This window comes from Dendrobates tinctorius, unplaced genomic scaffold, assembly GCF_039654945.1.
Source record: "Dendrobates tinctorius isolate UK_male_01 unplaced genomic scaffold, ASM3965494v1 ptg000138l, whole genome shotgun sequence".
NCBI lineage: Eukaryota > Metazoa > Chordata > Amphibia > Anura > Dendrobatidae > Dendrobates > Dendrobates tinctorius.
The window spans coordinates 12022556-12044236 of record NW_027361806.1 but is presented as its reverse complement, the minus strand read 5'-3'; the positions used below and the strand labels follow the sequence as shown (position 1 = coordinate 12044236).

The window sequence follows — 21681 nt, the reverse complement described above, 5'->3', positions numbered from 1 at the left end:
GCTGCATTATTCTCTCAGGGGACTACATTATATTCTGGGGCTACATATTACTATATGAGGGGGCTACAGTATACTTTATGGGGGGCTGCATTATATTCTGTGGTGGGGCTGCATTATTCTCTCAGGGAACCACATTATATTCTGGGGGCTACATATTACTATATGAGGGGGCTACAGTATACTCTATGGGGGGCTGCATTATATTCTGTGGTGAGGCTGCATTATTCTCTCAGGAGAATACATTATATTCTGGGGGCTACATATTACTATATGAGTGGGCTACAGTATACTCTATAGGGGGCTGCATTATATTCTGTGGTGGGGATGCATTATTCTCTCAGGGGGCTACATTATATTCTGGGGACTACATCATACTATATGAGGGGGCATCATTATGCCCTATTAGGGGGCTACAGTATACTCTATGGGGGCATTGCATTATATTCTGTGGTGGTGCTGCATTATACTATATGAGAGGGTCTGCATTATACCCTATGAGGGTGCTACATTATATTCTATGGTGGGGACTGCGTTATACCTTATGAGGTGGTTGCATTATATTTTGTGGGGTGCTGCATTATACCCTATGAGGGGGGCTACATTATATTTTATGAGGAAGGCTACATTATATTCTATGAGGTGGCTACCCCTCTATGATTCTACGCCAACCCCTGCTACATAATTAAGACATGTACTACCTTATACCCTGATATTAGCGTGTTTTACCGCCCAATTGATGGTTTTGTATTTATTTCTATGTAGCTACATAGTGGGCCCCAAGAATGATTTTCTCTGGTGGGCCCGAGGTGCTCCAGTCCGACGCTGTATATACTGTATATATATATATATATATATATATATATATATATATATATATTCACACACACGTCATTGAGAGATATATATTATATATATATATATATATATATATATATATATATATTCATAGAGTTCTACATAGCAGGATAGCCGCTAAATCAATTGCCGGCTTCTGTAAAATCAATACAAAACCCGACATGAAATGACACATGGTTACATACAGTAAGCAATTTCATTTAGTTTTTTATATGTCTTTAACTAATAATTAGTTTAGGCTATATGTGTAAAATTTTGGACATGCAGGTGTTAAATTAACTGGCAAATTCATTGAAAAAAATTGTGTGGGCTCCCGCGGTAATTTCTCCAGCAGAGGCGGAATGCCAGTGAGTGAGGACAGATTTTAGTAGCCTAGAGAGGGACCCTTGTTCTTGGCCCCCCTGGCTAAAAAAATCTGCCCCCAGCCACCCCAGAAAAGGCACATCTATAAGATAACAACTGCTTATCCAGTACCACAAAGTCCAATGAAAGGGGCACAAGCCTGGGCAGACATGGATGCTACAGAATGTGGCTTCTGGGATATAAGAGGAGTCTTGGTCCCTCCGTGCTTGTATCGATCATGTCTACACTGCTCAGGTGACAGCATTGTTTTCTATGTGTTTTATTAACTAAGGTATCAGGTGACCTTTCAAGAAAAAAAAAAAGATTGCATTACGGTGAGAATTACCTGCGAGCCTCAGATCTGCTCTTCAAAGTCATTGCTCTTGATCTGTGATGGTTGTTACAAGCACCTGACAGACCGAACACAACGCTCTGCTCTTGGAAAGGTCACCGCGTGGCAAGGTGATATTATTGTATGGAACACAGACGAGTTGGGTCTTTGAAGTGGGTGTCGGGATATTTACAGCCATGAATGAGTTGATATACATCTCACTGTGCATTATGGCAACTGCACCAACAATCGCTTAACCTGCAAGTCACAGAATATCAAAGAGCCTGGAAACTAATGAAATACATTTGGAAATATTCAAAAGACTTGTTACTATCAGTGGAACTACCGGATACCCCAAATATATCCGGATTCACACCACCAAGGGAAGAACTCACTATTTATTATAAAACAAAAAAATCATGCACAGTGCAAAAAAACGGGTGCAGAGTTTCACAGGCATATACCAAACCTTGTAAATAGAATCAAAAAAGTGGAAACAGCACTCCATGTAGCAATTATAAGGTGCTCTTTATTGGCCCAAATATAACATATAAATATAAATATTGGCCAATAAAGAGCACCTTATAATTGCTACATGGAGTGCTGTTTCCACGTTTTTTTATTTTATTTATAATTATAGAGAGATGGGCAACAAACAAGGAGAATTGGAACTACTAACACAGGAAAAGAAATATGATGTCATTGGAATCACTGAAACTTGGTGGGACAATACACATGATTGGAATACAAGACTAGAAGGATACAACTTATTTGCAAGAAACAGACTTGATAAACGAGGAGGGGGTGTCGCATTGTATGTTCGAAACGCGTATATCTGCACAGAGATTGAAGCTTCAGAGACTGGGAGTTCTGTGGAAACTGTTTGGGTAAGAATACAAGGACAGAACAATGGAAAGGACACCATTGTAGGCATTTACTACAGGCCGCCTGTGCAAGCCGAAGATATAAATGAACTCTTTATGCATCAGATGGCCAAGTTCTCCAAAAAATATGACATGGTTGTCATGGGAGATTTCAACTATCCAGACATTTGTTGGGAATCTCTCTCAGGCAAAACTAACAGGTCAAGGAAATTCTTATCCTCTCTTGCTGACAACTTTATCTTCCAAAAGGTAAGGGAGAAAACAAGGGGAACTGCTACCTTGGATCTAATCCTTATAAACAGGGAGGAAATGGTTGAGGAGGTAAAAGTGGCTGGGACCCTAGGAGGTAGCGACCATGCTATTTTAGAATTTTGGATAACTAGAGGTGGAAGACCTGTGAAGACTCAGACGTCAAGGTTAGATTTCAGAAAGGCAAATTTTAAGTGATTCAGAAAGAGAATTGGAGGGATCCAATGGCTGGATATCCTTAAAGACAAAAATGTCCAGGAAGGATGGGAAATCTTGAAAAATGAAATTCTCAAAGCACAGTTGTTAACAATTCCGAAAAGAGGGAAGAATAGGAAGCATTTAAGGAAACCAGGATGGATGAACACAGAACTTAAGCACATGCTAAAAAGGAAGAAAAAAAGTTTATAAAATGGAAAGAGGGAGGCATATCTAAAGAAGAATATAATGCTGTCTGCAGAACCTGCAGGGCACAAATCAGATTATCTAAAGCTGAAAATGAACTGAGGCTTGCAAGAGATGTCAAAAGCAATAATAAAGGATTTTGGGGATATGTCAAAAGTAAAAGAAAAGTCAAAGATGCTATAGTATTTTTACAGGATGAAAATGATGAAATGGTAAGACAGGATGTTGAGAAGGCTGAACTTTTAAATTCCTATTTTGCATCTGTTTTCTCTCAGAAAGGAAATGCAACATCAACTGTTATTCACTGTCCTATTAAGGGAATAGAAGAATCCAGGATATCTATAAACAGAAAGATAGTGAGGAAACACTTAGCTAACCTAAATGAATTCAAGTCTCCAGGTCCAGATGAATTACACCCCAGAGTACTGAAGGAGATAGCAGAAGAAATTTTTGAACCCCTCTCCATAATCTTTGAAAATTCTTGGAGAACAGGAGAAGTGCCAGAAGACTGGAGAAGAGCAAATGTTGTTCCTATCTTCAAAAAGGGGAAGAAGGTGGACCCAGGCAACTATAGGCCGGTGAGTCTGACTTCTATACCAGGAAAGATCTTTGAACAAATTATTAAACAACATGTATGTCAATACCTGGATAAGAATGAAGTGATTAAACAGAGTCAGCATGGGTTTGTAACTGATAAGTCATGTCAGACTAACTTAATTTCCTTCTATGACGGTATCACTGATTGGGTGGATCAAGGAAATGCTGTAGATATAGTATATCTTGACTTCAGCAAAGCATTTGACAAAGTCTCTCATACAATCCTTATTGAAAAAATGACTAAGTATGGAATGGACAAGGCAACTGTTAGGTGGATTCATAACTGGCTTAGTGATCGGACCCAAAGAGTGGTCGTAAATGGCTGCACATCCAGTTGGAAGAATGTCTCAAGTGGGGTACCACAGGGCTCTGTCCTGGGCCCTGTATTGTTCAACATCTTTATCAACGATTTAGATGAAGGAATTGAGGGTAAACTGATTAAATTTGCTGATGACACAAAGCTAGGAGGGATAGCTAATACTAGAGAGGAGAGAGAGAGGATTCAAAAAGATTTAAATAAACTGGAGAAGTGGGCAGCAACTAACAGCATGGTTTTTAACAGGGAGAAATGCAAAGTACTACATCTGTGCAATAAAAATGAAAAAAGCATATATAGAATGGGAGGAATAGGGCTAAGTGACAGCACATGTGAAAAAGACGGGTATACTAATAGATCACAGACTGAATATGAGTCAACAGTGTGATGCAGCAGCAAAAAAGGCAAATGCAATTCTAGGATGTATTAACAGAAGCATACAGTCTAGATCACGTGAAGTCATTATTTCCCTCTACTCCTCTTTGGTCAGACCTCATCTGGAATATTGTGTCCAGTTTTGGGCACCACATTTTAAAAAAGACATCAACAAACTGGAGCAAGTTCAGAAAAGAGCGACCAGAATGGTGACCGGTCTGCCAACCCTGTCTTATGAGGAAAGGTTGCAGGATTTGGGAATGTTTAGTTTGCAAAAGAGAAGACTGAGAGGAGACTTAATAGCTGTCTACAGATATCTAAAGGGCTGTCACATTGTAGAAGGATCAACTTTATTCTCATTTGCACAAGGAAAGACTAGAAGCAATGGGATGAAACTGAATGGGAAGAGACACAGATTAGATATTAGAAAAAACTTTTTGACAGTTAGAGTGATCAATGAGTGGAACAGGCTGCCACGAGAAGTGGTGAGTTCTCCTTCAATGGAAGTCTTCAAACAGAGGCTGGACAGACATCTGACTGGGATGATTTAGCGAATCCTGCTTTGAGCAGGGGGTTGGACCAGATGGCCCAGGAGGTCTCTTCCAACTCTACGATTCTATGATTCTATGATTCTATGCCTAGGTTACACCAGCATGCGCCATATCACTATATACAAGGTGTATAACATACCAGCTGTGAATATATCATTATATACAGGAGATGCCCAGGTTATACCAGCTGTACATATATAATTATATACAGGAGATGCCCAGGTTATACCAGCTGTACATATACAATTATATACAGGAGATGCCCAGGTTATACCACCTGTACATATACAATTATATACAGGAGATGCCCAGGTTATACCAGCTGTACATATATAGTTATATACAGGAGATGCCCAGGTTATACCAGCTGTACATATACAATTATATACAGGAGATGCCCAGGTTATACCAGCTGTACATATATAATTATATACAGGAGATGCCCAGGTTATACCACCTGTACATATACAATTATATACAGGAGATGCCCAGGTTATACCAGCTGTACATATATAGTTATATTCAGGAGATGCCCAGGTTATACCAGCTGTATGTATATAATTATATACAGGAGATGCCCAGGTTATACCAGCTGTACATATACAATTATATGCAGGGGATGCCCAGGTTATACCAGCTGTACATATACAATTATATACAGGAGATGCCCAGGTTATACCAGCTGTATGTATATAGTTATATACAGGAGATGCCCAGGTTATACCAGCTGTACATATACAATTATATACAGAAGATGCCCAGATTATACCAGCTGTACATATACAATTATATACAGGTGATGCCCAGGTTATACCAGCTGTACATATATAATTATATGCAGGGGATGCCCAGGTTATACCAGCTGTACATATACAATTATATACAGGAGATGCCCCAGGTTATACCAGCTGTATGTATATAGTTATATACAGGAGAGGCCCTGGTTATACCAGCTGTACATATACAATTATATACAGGAGATGCCCAGGTTATACCAGCTGTATGTATATACTGTAGTTATATACAGGAGATGCCCAGGTTATACCAGCTGTACATATACAATTATATACAGGAGATACCCAGGTTATACCAGCTGTATGTATATTGTTATATACAGGAAATGCCCAGGTTATACCAGCTGTACATATACAATTATATACAGGAGATGCCCAGGTTATACCAGCTGTACATATACAATTATATACATGAGATGCCCAGGTTATACCAGCTGTACATATACTATTATATACAGGAGATGCCCAGGTTATACCAGCGGTATATATATATATAATTATATACAGGAGATGTCCAGGTTATACCAGCTGTATATATATATATATATAATTATATACAGGAGATGTCCAGGTTATACCAGCTGTACATATATAATTATATACAGGTGATGCCCAGGTTATAACAGCTGAACATATATAATTATATACAGGAGATGCCCAGGTTATACCAGCTATACATATATAATTATATACAGGAGATGCTCAGGTTATACCAGCTGTACATATACTATTATATACAGGAGATGCCCAGGTTATACCAGCTGTACGTATACTATTATATACAGGAGATGCCCAGGTTATATCAGCTGTATATAAATAACTACCTAAAGAGCCCGCCTTTGCTCGGGCATCGTAACTAACGCCCACTCCACATAGCCCAGCTCACTCCGCATAGCCACACTCACTCACCATAGCCATGCCCACTGCATAGCTCCACCCCTTCTGGGCAATCCTTTATTGTGATGTTACAGTAGAATGTTAGTTTAATGCTCCACCCCCTTCCAGTTACCCCCTCCCCTTTATTGTGACAATGTTAGCTTATAAAATTCTGAGTCATGTCACTGCCTAGTCATTCTTGCGTGTCCCACAGACACTAATCACAATACAGAGTTGGGAGAGGAGTGGGTGGGGCTATGTGGAGTGGGCGTGGCTTGATACACACATACACACTCATTTATATATATATATATATATATATATATATATATATATATATATATATATATATATATATATATATATATATACACATACACTCACTGGCCACTTTATTAGGTACACCATGCTAGTAAGGGGTTGGACCCCCTTTTGCCTTCAGAACTGCCTCAATTCTTCGTGGCAGAGATTCAACAAGGTGCTGGAAGCATTCCTCAGAGATTTTGGACCATATTGACATGATGGCATCACACAGTTGGCGCAGATTTGTCGGCTGCACATCCCTGATGCGAATCTCCCGTTCCACCACATCCCAAAGATGCTCTATTGGATTGAGATCTGGTGACTGAGGAGGCCATTTGAGTACAGTGAACTCATTGTCATGTTCAAGAAACCAATCTGAGATGATTCGAGCTTTATGACATGGCGCATTATCCTGCTGAAAGTAGCCATCAGATGTTGGGTACATTGTGGTCATAAAGAGATGGACATGGTCAGCAACAATACTCAGGTAGGCTGTGGCGTTGCAACGATGCTCAATTGGTACCAAGGGGCCCAAAGAGTGCCCAGAAAAAATTCCCCACACCATGACACCACCACCACCAGCCTGAACCGTTGATACAAGGCAGGATGGATCCATGCTTTCATGTTGTTTACGCCAAATTCTGACCCTACCATCCGAATGTCGCAGCAGAAATCGAGACTCATCAGACCAGGCAACGTTTTTCCAATCTTCTACTGTCCAATTTCGATGAGCTTGTGCAAATTGTAGCCTCAGTTTCCTGTTCTTAGCTGAGAGGAGTGGTACCCAGTGTGGTCTTCTGCTGCTGTAGCCCATCTGCCTCAAAGTTCGACGCACTGTGCGTTCAGAGATGCTCTTCTGCCTACCTTGGTTGTAACGGGTGGCAATTTGAATCACTGTTGCCTTTCTATCAGCTCGAACCAGTCTGCCCATTCTCCTCTGACCTCTGGCATCAACATGGCATTTCCGGCCACAGAACTGCCGCTCACTGGATTTTTTTTCTTTTTCGGACCATTCTCTGTAAACCCTAGAGATGGTTGTGCGTGAAAATCCCAGTAGATCAGCAGTTTCTGAAATTCTCAGACCAGCCCTTCTGGCACCAACAATCATGCCACGTTCAAAGGCACTCAAATCACCTTTCTTCCCCATACTGATGCTCGGTTTGAACTGCAGGAGATTGTCTTGACCATGTCTACATGCCTAAATGCACTGAGTTGCCGCCATGTGATTGGCTGATTAGAAATTAAGTCTTAACACACAGTTGGACAGGTGTACCTAATAAAGTGGCCAGTGAGTGTATATATATATATATATATATATATATATATATATATATATATATATATATATATATATATATATAATAGATTATGTACAGGACATGCCCAGGTTATACCAGCCTGCTTTATATCATTATATAGAAGCTGCTCCCTCCATTATACCGGTTGTACATGAGCGGTTAGATATTAATCCCTTCACATATTTTGTGGTCCTTTTTCCCGCAGTTTTTGCCTCTTGTACTAAGAACACAGTGAACACTTTTTCTTATTTGAAGCAGTTTCTCGCCTGATGTCCTGATGAAGTGTCATTAATGTTCTGCTGGCACAATAACTTCAGTAAAATATTTTTCAGGAATATTCTGTTTGGAAGGAAGACAATGACTGTGTGTTACTCCGCACAGCAGTGTGAAGTGGCGGCAGGGGACAGGGAGACACTTGGAGCTGAATTCATCTTGACACATTATAATGAGGCCAGAACATGGTCCCTGGTGTCTGTAAACTGAACTCAAGAATTGTGTAAGCAGGACAGAGACGTGGTTGTTTACAGGCTATGGACACCATCATACAACATATTTTTTGTTCATTTGCTCTCGAGATGAAAGATATTTTCTAAATAGTTTTCATTACGCGGCGTGGGGTGAGACGTGCCGCCCCCGAGCTCCCGCGGCACTCATCCTGAACGGACCATTTACAGACAGAGGAATGGACCGGCGATAGACTCACCCGCTTCCTTAATGTCCCTGGATGGCGGGGAGCTGATCTCCGGGCTGTGCCGGCGTCATGACGAGCTCCGAGAAGCAGGGGAGACACGAAGACGCGGTTCAGGCCAACATCCAAGATGGCGCCAACGCTGTCATTGTGCGGAGACAGAGAGATGCGGCAGGAGATTTGGCCGAGTTGTTGGAGCAGTTTGCCCACAGGGTACTCCGCCCAAAAGATCAGTGTCTGCTATACAGGGGATGAGGGGAACACTTAGTGAAGGGTCCCAATTCATGACAGTATCAGTGGAGGAGGACACCGAGTCCGCCGAGCTAGGGGTAAACCCTCGTGGGCATAATGGATCCACTGCAGCTCCCAAAGGGAAAAGTTGTATCCTTGAAGAGATTTCCCAGTAGACCTTCCTTCCCTGCATGATGTCCTCATTCAGGTAAATGCAACTTTACTCTCAATGGGACAAGTCGGCCATATACAAGGCCGAATAATACGTCATGAGATGCAGAGAGGGGCGGAAAGCACCACAGTGGTGGGAAACAGAGCTAGTGAGCTGGACGACGTTCTTCCGCCAGTCCACAGAGATATACAGAGTCACACACAGGCAGTCATGATTGCTAAGGCTGATGACCTGGAAAATCGTCAGAGTCACAATAATATTAAACTGGAGGGAGTCCCTGGAAAGGCTGAGGGGAACGACCTGGATGACTTAATTGAAAAATGGTTACTGGATACCTCTGGCAAAGATACGCTCACTCCTTTCTTTACTGAGGAGAGAGATCACAGGGTCCCCTCAAGACTGGGCCCAGTGGGCAGACCCCCAAGGCCTATGTAATCAAAATCCAGCACTACAAGATATCATATTAAGGAAAGCAAGAGAGAAGCAGGACATTAAGCTGAGGGGACAGAAAATCTGTTTTTTCCCAGGCTTCTCAGTGGAGGTCTCAGTTTGTGGACATAAAGAGGAGGATGAGGGCGGTGGGCTTGCAATACTCAATGATCTGCCCAGCCAAGCTCATGGTGGTCGCTCTCGGCACTTCAAGCCCTCCAAAGACGCACTCAGATGGCTGGACAGTCAACAAATCCGGCAGGAGACTGGAGGGGTTAATATTTATGGGCCGAACCTCTCTGCTACTTACTTGTACATCGGTGCGTCGGATCCTCCGCCAAGACACTAACCGAATGGTATATCATTTATCGTGTTTCTTCCTTGACAGATGCATGCACGCTTTACTTGAGCCCCATCCCTTTCTAATAGTAGCAAGTTCACAACATAAATGGGGGGTTATTGATTCACAGTTGGGGAAAATGGAGGTGTTTGGAATGCTTCTGCTTAAAATTTGGATACTTATTAGAGCCACGGAAACAGTAAACTCACAAGGATCATCTTCTGTCATGGGCGTTCTTAAAAATAGGAACTATGATCAATTTTATCTCTTGGAATATTCGTGGGTTGAGCAACAATTTCAAAAGATTTGCAGTCGTCGATTATATAAAAAGGATTCAAGCCCACGATAATAGGGTCACAGGAGACCGATCTAACGACACTAACAATCAAGTACACCGGTCCTGGATGGGGTTTACCTTACATTCCTTTCATTCTAATTACTTGCCTAATTGTATATAAAAGTATCCCATTCTCGCAGATTGACTCCTTTAAAGGCCCTGTTGGTAGATTTGATGGTGTAAGATGTAAAATCCAGCACTTTGAATGTATCGTTGTGGTTGTCTATATACCTAGATTCTGGAGACACTGGCGGTATGGCCGGATATACCCATACTGATCTCGGGGATGGGCATTGGAGAAGACTATGGACGCAGGAGCTGTGGTACTTAAATACATGGGGGGAAGGGGATATTTTGGAACTGATAGAGTCAAATATACTCAAAACCAAATCCAGTAATGCTCCAACCCCGGCTCTGGCACATAAAGTGTTAAAAGCTGCAGGATATGGAGGCCTATTCTAAATATTCTCCTATTTGGGATAATCCAGGCTTGGGGGAGCTCTGTCATCTGGAAGGGTTTGGAGAATGGAGGAAACAAGTGACATATTTAATACCTGTTACATTAGGGCAGACATGTCTGTACGTTTTATCATCTAAAACAGAATTTCCAGTTACGAAGCTCTGACATCTACAAATATCTACAGTTGAGGCACGCCATTACAGTCCAGGTAGGTGTATCTGACTTCACTATATCTTCCAGTGGGCTTCTGGACTATGTGGACACACGTAAGGCCTCTTTCACACTTCAGTTTTTTGTGTCAGTTACAATCCGCCAAAAAGGTGGAGAAGCGGATCCGTTCTTAACTGATGTGAACGGATGGCACAGGATCCGTTTTTTGACGGCTCCGCAAAATGAGGAAATTTAAAGGAACCGCTGGCCGGGAAGAAGGAGAGAGGGAGAGAGAGGGAGAGAGGGAGGAAGAGAGAGAGAGAGAAAAAAAAAAAACGGATCCGCAAAAAAAAAAAAATTGCGGATCCGTTTTTTTCAAAACCTGGCGGATTTTGACTGATTGTAAAAAACGGAAGTGTGAAAGAGGCCTAAGCAACTAGAGTTCTGATTTCATTAATGTACAAATCTTTGCTATCCAATATTTTAGGGGATCCTAGTTTTGATCAGGTCTAGATGGGACAGTGATATAGGGCACATTTCGCTGGAAGAACGGGAAGGTATTTTGGAATCTCCTGGAGAGGTGTCTATTAGGCTTCTTTTACACTTACCGGGTGTTTTGCAGCCCGTTTTTGCGGGCCGTATTGTCATTTTTGCGGTCTCCCGCAAAAGTGGGCCGCAAGAAACCTTCTTGGATCACCTTTTTTCCCTGTTTTAAGAAATTACTGGGAAAAATACGGCGATCCGCAAATATGGTGTACTGCAAAAACAAGCTACCGTTGTTTTTGCGGTACCATTGTTTTAAATAGAGGGCGTGTGTGTAAGCCGTGAAAAATATCGAGCAAGCTCAATATTTTTTCATGGCCGTAAATACAGCCCTCACGGCCATATGGCACACGGCGCTCCGATGAATTTTTGCGGGCCGTTTTTGCGGCCCCATAGAAATCTATCGGGCCGCAAAAATGGCCCTTAAAAACACAGCAAGTGTAAAAGAACACTTAATGTGACCCGGAGAAGATCCCAATTATTTCTTATTCATAGAGCATATAGAAGTCCAAAATGAATGCTAAAAATGAATCTCAAATTGGATGATCGATGTCCAAGATGTAGTGAAGAAGGGGCAGATTTGGTTCGTATGTTCTGGTCATGTCCCAGATTTGGGAACTATGGGACAACGTAGGAAGGCTGGTTACAGAGGTATATAACATTCAACTGTCTCTGAATGCCAAATATTGTATTTTAAGGTGTGCAGGAGCTATCGGATCGGAGTTTCTCCTCCATTACAACTGGCCATAGAAAAAAGTCTTTACCACACAAGATAGTCTATTGCTAAACTTTGTCTGCCCAGCACTCCACCTACAGTGGAGGAGATTGTTCAGTGCCTAAATACCACTATTCTAATGGAGACAAAGGTTTACATTGAGAGGGGTGCAACAGCCAAAATCAGGAAACAGTGGGGAGACTGGATTAAATGCCCATCAGTGGCATCCTCAAACTATTTATACGTGCTTGCAGCTCTTTTAAAGGCAAGTCCAACATTACATTTACATGGCCGGTCCATTCATTTCTGAGAATTCAGTGTTGGAATTGATATGCAAATGAGACATAAAGATTAAGGTAGATCTGAAGCCTCTGTCACTCCAGCTCCATTCCTTGCCCAGCACCATCTACTCCTGCTTGATTGACAGCCTCTATGCTGTGTGACTTAAGTCAAGCAATATGAGGCGGCACTGGGCTGGAAATAGAGCTGGTATGACAGAGGCTTCAGATCTACAAATAGCACTTCAGCCTCATTTACCTATAAATTCAAACTTTGATTTCTCAGTAACAGAGGAATGAACTGGCCATGTAGCGGTATTGCCGGACTTGTCTTTGAAAGACCTACATGCGAATAAAAATAGTTTGGGTGTTGAAATCCTATTGATAAATACCCTTTAAGAACTGTCAGGCAACCAGGAACAGTGCCTGCATGACAAAGGAAGAGACAACAGGTGGTAAAAAGGGAGAAAAGCAAATGAAGAAGAAATAAATTCATTATAGAAGCTACGTTGAGCTAATGAAGACACCAGCACCCTGGATACACATAGCCCTCACATCCAGCCTATATTACTGGGAGAGAAACTCCCGCAAGAGAAAAAGCTGAAATTTGGATTAGGCTTCGAACTCCATATCACGGGGTCTGGAAATGAAAGATGGAATGAAGGTTGCAGATTGTACTAATTAAAGGTTATGTTTCTTTCATTTCAAAGATGTCAACAGCCTTTAATGCTCTTCATTCAAAAGGTAAAATCTGTTGCAAGTCCATTAATCTGCCATCGGACCATTTATAATACTGATGTCTTCCTTAGTGATAGACTGTGCTCTATCTTGGGCTTGGAGGCAACTGCTACCACTGCACCACCACTGAACGCTGGCGTTCCTACTGAGTCTGCGAAATGTTTTGCATTCTGCTAAGGCTATGTGCACACGCTGCGGTTTTTGCTGCGGTTCCGCTGCGGTTTTGGCCCTGCGGAACCGCACCAGTTCCGCAGACATGGTACAGTACCATGTAACCCTATGGGTTTTCAAAACCGTAGTGCTCACGCTGCGTTTTATTCAGCGCGGTTTTGCTGCGGTTTATAAACTGTAGCATGTCAATTGTTTCTGTGGATTCCGCTGCGGTTTCACACCTTTAACATAGTAGAGGTGTGAAACCACAGGGCAAAACCGCAGGAAAACCGCAGGTGATTCCACAGTGTGTGCACATAGCCTTAGAGTTTCTGGAGTGTAGAGCTCAGCTTTCTCAGTCACTCTCATAGACACTGAATGGAGAGGTGATGCTTTTCCAATGGGGCACGTCAGAACCCTGCTGTCAGGATCGGCGAGGTTCAAGTTAACTGCAACATAGTTGATAATGTAGATGATAGGTACTATGTTGGGAAAACCAAATTAAACCTCATTTGCAAAAGACTGGACTATTCCTTTAAATGTCTCGTAGAATATCAAAAGCCAGAAAAACCTGTAATAAAGTAAAGAAAATCAGTGCACACAATCCCTGAGATCATTTCTCCAAAATAGACAAAGGCCGCGAGCTGAGCTCAAATTTCATATCTGGTACTGAGCAAGATGAAAAGCTGTCAGTACGCGGCATTAGTGCGAGGACGGGGAGGGGGACAGGGAACGGATCTCGGATTTCACAGTTTCACATGATATCGAAACTCATCTTAAGAGTGCTTCCCACAGAACCTCGTTTAATTGTTTATCAAGTAGCCATTGCTTTGTCAAATTAAGAGTCATTGCCGAGGCTTAGTGAGGCTGAGATTCGAGGATGACTTCATCGTTGGCTGCGATTATGGCCGCCAGCCAGGAATATCTCTGCGGCCTCTCCCCAACATCTTCTCTGTGAAGCGTCTAGCCATACAATGCGTGTTCAAGACATCAGCCGATAGCACGGCGGAGCACCCAGGACTGAGAGACGATCTTAAGATGTATGTGACCAGGGCATCACAATTCTACAACTTAAAGGAGCAGAAGTGGCGTTATTGAAGCCACACCCAGCCCTTATTTACTGACAAAGGCCAGATTGCCCTATAACCAGTCCTAAACATGGCAAGTCATTGGTATTGGTCCAGGAGTATTCCAGTCTGCAAAAATCATCACCTATCCTTGGCCGCTGTCCCTTAGTTCTAACCTGGTTGCACATTCATGGCCCGTGGAATCTAAATAGAGTAGCATGGTATATGTGCAACTGTGCTGGGCCAACATTAAACCTCACTCACAGTGCCGTAACTAGAGTCTGATGGGCCGCGGTGCAAGATTCGGACCAAGTCCCCCCCACATAGTGAGATTACATTATATTATATAATGTACTCCATCCTGGTATACATACACAAATTTTCAAAAAAGGATAATACAGAGATTTTGACATGGCTTTTAAAAGTAAGTACACTAGTCTCATTAGGTCTAAGATATTTTGCATTGCTTAATCTGGTGACAGATCTGCTTTAATAAGAGTCCAACCTGCCAATTGTGACTAATGTATGTGGGGGTGTGTATGTGGGGGTGTCCAGATTCTTCTCAATAGCGATGATTTGAAAGAAAGATAAAGATCGGACATGTTGGATCTCAACATGCCCAATCCTTTTGTTCATAGAGGAAATAAATAGGAGTTAGCTTCTACCAGCTTCTTCTGACAGCTCTTTCCCCATTGTGAACATATGCACGCTCCATTAAGCCTAGCGTGCAGCAGCCAGCTTGCAGCCACTGTTATGTCTCTCGAAACCAACATAGAATAGTGACCACAGGCCTTGTGACCCAAATGGTAGCCCAGATGAGCAAATGTTTCCGTACTAAAATGCATTATGGTCCATATTTCAAGACTTCGAAAATTAAGGGTCTTTTTAAAAACACCACTAATATATTGCTATATAGGGGCTAAGTGTCTCCATAGACAAAAACATTCAGATGGGACTTTCTTTTTAAAGAAACATTTACAAAATGTCCCAGGTCACTGACAGGACTAAGGTAAGAAGCAAATAGAAAAATGAGTTAATATTGTCCTCTTGGGGCATCAACATTATACAAATTCTGCAAATCTGCTGGATCAGAAATTAAACTCTTAGTCCCTGACTCAGGAAGCAGATTTTGACAGAATTGTAATATAAAACTGCTTGAAATGTAGCCAGTTTTACCGTTTTTTCATTAGCCCCAGCCAGCTCTGCCAACTTTTTGGTGCCAATCACACATGGCAAATTCATCATAATTTGTGGTGCAAAAGTGACATAAATTAAGACAAAAATGTATGCCAACCCCCGGTGGCAACTTAAAGGTGCACCAAATTCGTTATGAGGCGTATCTTATTTCAGTGCCGACAAACAAAATGCCAGTCTTAATGAATCATGGAATAAAAGTTAAAAACCGTGAGGATCCACAGCACAAAGTTACGTCCTAGCCCAATAGTTTAATATTTCTGAGGATTGACTAACAATCAGGGGCTTAGCAAGTGTCTGATGGGCCCCACTGCAAAATGTGGATCTGACCCCCCACACACACACACACACAACCACCTCCCGGACCCATTCGCTACCGCATGTTGGTCAGATGTATGGACCCTTGTAGCATTCTAAATCCTATAAGGGAATATGAATTACCCCCCTCACAAATTATGTAGTAATGCTACCCATCCTGGTATATATGGTCCCCAACATGGGACTCATCCTGTTATATATGCTCCCCATCCTGGTGTAATGATACACAGCGCATGTGTATCTGGAGGTGTAGCCTAGGGGGCGCTAGTAGAGAGCACGGGCTAGCAAGGGAGTAGTGAGAGCACCGCAAGGTGCCATGCACACTGGACCGGAGCCCAGCTGAGAGTGTGAGATCAGAGGGAACGATGGGGGCGGAGCCAACCACGCGACGGACCGGGAGCCGGCTGGATTTGGCAACGGGGATGTAGTCAGGAGCGAGCAGAGGGTCGGAAGCCAGACGGGGATAGCGGGTGCGGAAGGGAGAGACCAGAGAATAGTCAATAAGGAGCCAGGGCTCAGAGGCCAGAAGGGAACATGGTATCCGAAGGGCAGGACAGGAGAATAGTCAGGAGGGAAGCCGAGTGTCAGAAACCAGAGTAATCAGAACTGTACCGAGACGGGAGACAGAAACGAGTCATGGAACAAACCGGGTCATACACAGATAAACACACGCATACAGAAGAACGACGATAGTTATCTGAGTAACCTAGGTTAGCTACACTAGCCGAGTAAAATGGAAGTATCACCGACACCAGACCTAGGAACAACCAGCATTAAATAGCTGCCCCAGAACCAAAGAGAGGCGAACTAGCATTAACCCTGACCTGACCAGGACGGAGGCAGAACCACCCCGTCCTGAGTCAAGACACCTGGTATAAATGTTCCTCATCCTGGTGTGTATATCCCTCATCTTGGTATATATGTTCCCCATCATGGGCCTCATCCTGTTATATCTTCCCCATTGTGGTATACATCTTTCACATCCTGGACCCATCCTGGTCTATATGTTCCTTATCCTGGTATGTATGTACCTCATCCTGGTTTATTACTTCCACATCCTGGTATATATGTTGCCCCTTCTGGTATTTATGTCCCTTATCCTGGGCCCCATTCTGCTATATATGTTCCCCATCCTGGGCTCATCCTGGTATAGGTATCTTCCCCATCCTGGTATATATCTTCCGCATCCTGGGCCCATCCTGGTATATATCTTCCGCATCCTGGGCCCATCCTGGTATATATCTTCCGCATCCTGGGCCCATCCTGGTATATATCTTCCGCATCCTGGGCCCATCCTGGTATATATCTTCCCCATCCTGGCCCCATCCTGGTATATATCTTCCCCATCCTGGTACTTATCTTCCCCATCCTGGTACTTATCTTCCCCATCCTGGTACTTATCTTCCCCATCCTGGTACTTATCTTCCCCATCCTGGTACTTATCTTCCCCATCCTGGTACTTATCTTCCCCATCCTGGTACTTATCTTCCCCATCCTGGTACTTATCTTCCCCATCCTGGTACTTATCTTCCCCATCCTGGTACTTATCTTCCCCATCCTGGTACTTATCTTCCCCATCCTGGTACTTATCCTCCCCATCCTGGTACTTATCCTCCCCATCCTGGTACTTATCCTCCCCATCCTGGTACTTATCCTCCCCATCCTGGTACTTATCCTCCCCATCCTGGTACTTATCCTCCCCATCCTGGTACTTATCCTCCCCATCCTGGTACTTATCCTCCCCATCCTGGTACTTATCTTCCCCATCCTGGTACTTATCTTCCCCATCCTGGTACTTATCCTCCCCATCCTGGTACTTATCCTCCCCATCCTGGTACTTATCCTCCCCATCCTGGTACTTATCCTCCCCATCCTGGTACTTATCCTCCCCATCCTGGTACTTATCCTCCCCATCCTGGTACTTATCCTCCCCATCCTGGTACTTATCCTCCCCATCCTGGTACTTATCTTCCCCATCCTGGTACTTATCTTCCCCATCCTGGTACTTATCTTCCCCATCCTGGTACTTATCTTCCCCATCCTGGTACTTATCTTCCCCATCCTGGGCCCATTCTGTTATAAATCTTCCCCATCATGGCCCCATCCTGATATATATCTTCCACATCCTGGGCCCATTCTGTTATAAATCTTCCCCATCCTGAAACTCCTAAACCCTTCATCCAATTTTAATGTGGATACCCTCAAATGAAAGCTGAAAGTCTGAACTTCAACTGCATCTGAATTGTTTTGTTTAAAATTAATTGTGGTAATGTCTAGAACCAAAATTAGAAAAATGTTGTCTCTGTCCAAATATATATGGACCTAACTGTATATGTCCCTTATGTTGGGTCCCTTCCTGGTATATATATATATCCTTTATCCTGGTATATGTCCCCCATTTTGCAGCTGTTCTTTAATGCATAGAAAAAAATTATTCTAGGAAACGTCCCTCTGCTCCTAGGCCCCGCCGTGTCCTCTTCTGAAGCTGATAGCCAACTTCAGCGAGCAAGTGACAAGAGTGCACAACGTCACTGCCATGCACCCCTGGTCACGTGCATGCCAACATCAGCTGCTGGCCTCTGATTGGCCGGCAGCTCACATCCAGTTGAGGTTTGTGCTGGTGTATGCTGGTCCCTCACCCGCACGGGCCCGTTCCAGACCTCTGCGACCGTGATCGTCATGTCCCTGCTAACCATCTCTCAGCTGTAAGAAGTTTTCATTCTGCACAGCTTGTCAGCTCCTCAGTGTACATATGAAGGTCTCTATTCAGGCAGGTTGTGGACAGTATATTAGAATAGAGCTGATCCTATCCTCACGCAATGTTTTATCGTTTTAGACATTAGACTGGAGAAATCCTGACACTGAACAAATGCCCATTAGCAAGTTTGTTATTTCCCATGAGCATCTACAGACACTTCTTTCTCCCCTTATCTTGCACCATTGGACTCTCTGGCAGCCTCTATAGACAGCAGACTGTGGATGAGACCCTTGTCATGTCTATAAGCAGCTCTCACTAACTGCACAGGATACAGCAATACATGAAATGTGGAGACCTGGAATCCTGTAACAGGAGATGAGCGGCGGCTCAGACAGTATGTTAATAATGAGACTGTCCGGACCCCATCGGTAGTGTGAGATTACCTTACAGCAGAGCTCTTAAACCATTGTTGTTAATAAGACAGACTTAGCGCAACTTTTGAAGTTCAAGCTATAAAGAGACACATGGGATGGCGGTAAATACTTTGCCGCTGATCCAAGATGCTTCACCGGATCCGGTTATATTAGACAGGAAAAATCAGAGTGTAGACGAAGAGAGCGTCAGACACAATAATAAAATGTGATTTTGAACTGTCTTAAATCACTGGGACAGATGATATACACGTGCAGATGTACAATGCCGCAAGACAAGAGAGTACATGGATTTTGCCAAATGTGTTTAGCCAGGAGGAGTTGTTCAATGTGCAAATCTACCTTTGCTATCTGCAGGATTCATGCAGTTCATTGTGATTCCACCACTTTTTTTGGGGGTCCTGGGCATTGTATTGAACATGAACTGCCAAGAGAAGTGCGCCTGAGCAGGAGCATGATTGTGGGCCAATGTTGGGATGACATAGGGTGCATCATCCACATTATGAAGGGAAGGAGGATGGCGATCGTAAGAAGAGAGGAGGCGCAAGATCAAGATCAGACGTGCCCCCATTGGACTGGACCGCACCACCTGTGAGTATAATAAAAGGTCTATTTTGTGCCTTGCATAGGGAATTGGGGACATACATACAGGATACTAGAGTACTGTACACGAGAGCTTACCGGTTCTGGCCCTTCTTTATATTGGGAAAACCAAGTAAAAGGTCCCATTTAAGATGTGCCTTCTCCTTCAGAACTTCAAGATGATAGCTTGTCAAAAGAAACACACTCATCTACCCCATAGCCTTCAGAATTATTATTACTTGGATGGGCACATAAAAATATTTAAATGGGCTCTGTCTTTAATTTATACATAGCCCTTGTCATTAATGGAGCCTAGTCAACAGGTTACTCTTCCTACCCCCTGTTCTGGTCCTGCTCTGGATTCCATTCCCTAGGATAAAAGGAAATCATACATAGGAAGAATAACCCCTCATGGGTGTGGCTTTTTTATTTTGCCAGTTACACCCCTGCTTACATAACAATCAGCCAATCCGGTGAGACTCAAATATGAATCACATTTTCCAGGGATGGGACCTTTACATCTGCTCCCTTTAACCCATTGTTCTTGCTCTGATGATAGTTTCCACAGAAAGCATGATAAGTCCTGGCTAACCAAACAAAATTACAGTAAACTTTTCAAAGAAAATTCCAACTCAATTTTAACATTCTCTTTACTTCCTCCGTCTTTTATTGATTATTAATATTTTTCCTTGGTGAAGAAGTTGTTGTTTTTGGCTTCCCGCATTAAAGGATGTTAAGTATAACTCAGAGTCACACAGCTTAACTTTCGAAGACGACGGAAAAAAAAATACAGAGCACGGAAAGATTAATCAAAAATGAATTCCTCTGTAAAAATGTACAGAAAAAAAACTGAGGCCTAATCCTCATAATTTGATTAAGGTAACTCCAGGGAAGGATGGAGAAGTGAGAGGTTTATTATTACCTTCGAACATCTGTTAAAAGGAGAAGCCCTCGTCCCCCGCCTCTGGTTACCCTGCTACTAATCTCTTGGCTTTTGGGGTAATATATTTGGTGAGCATTTTTAGGGAGATCAATAGGATGATAGATGATGATGATTATCTTCGGTTGTTTTTGGATCAGAGTGGGTTCGGTTTCATAAATACAAAATTTTGGATTTAAGGTTTAAGGCTGTGAATGTTTCAGATCGAATTTCCTCATCAGGAACAAAAATCTTGAAACAAAAGCCGCTTTATAAGGAAGAATTAAGAGTATCAGCATCAGGTCCTGTCTGTGTCATGGATACATTCTTTTGTGCAGTGGATTAAGGGTCGTTCCAGGCAAAACTAAGAAATTCACATTTGACCAAATAGTTTATGCCTACTCGAAATCCTTTTGGTCAGAGTCTGCTGATGCACCTTTATCCTTGGTGGACTGGAGACAAAATACATCGCAGGAAGGGACAAGTGGGGCATTGCTGGTTGTCGAAGGGTTCAACAAGTCATTCTGCATTGACTTTGGTGTTTAGATACAGAACTAAAAAGGTAGAAAACTCAATATTTTCCCCAGGTGATGGAAAGACTGGCTACACCACCGAGGCTCTTCAGCTTAATCCTTTGACGTCTAGCCTCCTGTTATTGGAATTTTGTATTAAGGGTCTTAGATTAAAGATATAGTAGGCATAGAAAATTAGAAATGCCAAAATAGAGGAAGGGAGCGATGAAAGAACAAACATTCTAGTAAAATTACATTTTTTAAAAATTTTGGATGGAATATCCCTATAAATAAAAGTGGTCAGACAAATTAGACAGCTGTTCACCCTGTGCTCATTCGGTCATCAACTATTCCTCCCAATCCCCGCATACGCACGCATACTCATCTCCAAAGGGACAAATACCTATAGTGACTGATTACCTCCTAAAGCATTGGGTAAGTCGGAATCCAACATTCCTGATTCTTCATTCCCCTAACATATGTCATGTCATCCATATTAAGGTTGGCCAATCCCACCAAATTCAGTAGGTTTGGTGGTGTTCAGCTATGTATGGCC

General features: G+C 42.8%; 1 protein-coding gene across 8 annotated transcripts in view; it reads right to left on the bottom strand.

The window, feature by feature from the left end:
- FGGY (FGGY carbohydrate kinase domain containing) overlaps positions 1–21681 on the bottom strand; it is a 366153-nt gene that overhangs the window by 214901 nt on the left and 129571 nt on the right. The gene's annotated exons all lie outside the window — the stretch shown is intronic.